The sequence below is a fragment of the Alligator sinensis genome, unplaced genomic scaffold (assembly GCF_000455745.1).
Source record: "Alligator sinensis unplaced genomic scaffold, ASM45574v1 scaffold1301_1, whole genome shotgun sequence".
NCBI lineage: Eukaryota > Metazoa > Chordata > Crocodylia > Alligatoridae > Alligator > Alligator sinensis.
This window is the reverse complement of record NW_005842575.1, coordinates 32336-33374: the sequence shown is the minus strand read 5'-3', so window position 1 is coordinate 33374 and position 1039 is coordinate 32336. Positions and strand designations below refer to the sequence as shown.

At 47.3% G+C, this 1039-nt stretch overlaps 1 protein-coding gene across 2 annotated transcripts in view; it reads right to left on the bottom strand.

The window, feature by feature from the left end:
- Positions 1-1039, bottom strand: part of TNFRSF1A (TNF receptor superfamily member 1A) — a 22924-nt gene that overhangs the window by 5511 nt on the left and 16374 nt on the right. The window lies entirely within an intron of this gene.

The window sequence follows — 1039 nt, the reverse complement described above, 5'->3', positions numbered from 1 at the left end:
CAGGAAGCAGGCTGTGGGGAGGAACTAGGGAAGGAAATTGCCCAAGGAAAGAGAAAAAAAGAAGTCACTTCAGGGCAAGTGAGTGTGGCAAGGAAAGACCGGCAAGGTAGAAAGGGAGGAAGGAGGCTCCTCTATGAGGCAGAGGATTCGGTCCAGGGAGGGTGAGAGACTTGGGAGGGGAAGACATCCATTGGAGGGGGAGCAGGAGAGGATACTTGGCTGGAGGACATGCTGCGGAACAAGGTGGAAATCAGACTAGAGCAGTAATTCTGAACCAGGACAATATGAGATCCTTTTAAGGATGAAGTGCAGTATTAGCACAACCAGGTATGCAAACACCTACACATGGTTCACAAGATAAACCTGGGGTTTTCAAACAGTATCAAACATGTTCTGACCTGTTGTGGCCTTTCTGAGTTCTTTGCAACAGGAAAATTGCTCTGGTATATTTTTTGACTTTGGAAAAAAAAAAAGTGAAAGCTAAGAGCTGGCTAAAAGGTTGAGAATGACTCACAGTAGAGTCATTACTAGAGTAATGGAGAAGTCAGAAGAAGTCAAAGTCAGGGAGGTGGTGGGGGATGAAATCGCTCTGTAAGAGGACATGACATTTCTCCAGAACAAGAAAGAGATGGGGAAAAACCACCTTCAAATCAGGGAGATGACAGAGAAGAGACCACTGCTCCTGGGAAGGAGAGTGGGAGTGACTGATCAATGGCAAGGAACAGAAGAGGAAGCAGAGGATGTATCTTGCCAGGAAAAGGAGCAGAAAAATCTTCCAGGATAGGGGTAAAGGGTATGTGTGTGTGTTTAGGATCAGTCCAGCTTGGTGAGTGGAACAGGGAAGAATTGCTTCAGAGTATGAGAAGAAAGTACCCAAGCCAGGGCAAAAGGGAGGGGAGATAGAAATCTTCTCTGAGGCAGACAGATCTTGCTCCAGTGACTGGGGAATAGGGGGAGAAAGTGTGTAACAAAGGCAACTTCTCTTGGACGTGGTCAGGGAAGGAAACTGCTCTTGGGGACAGAAGGGAGGTAGGATCGG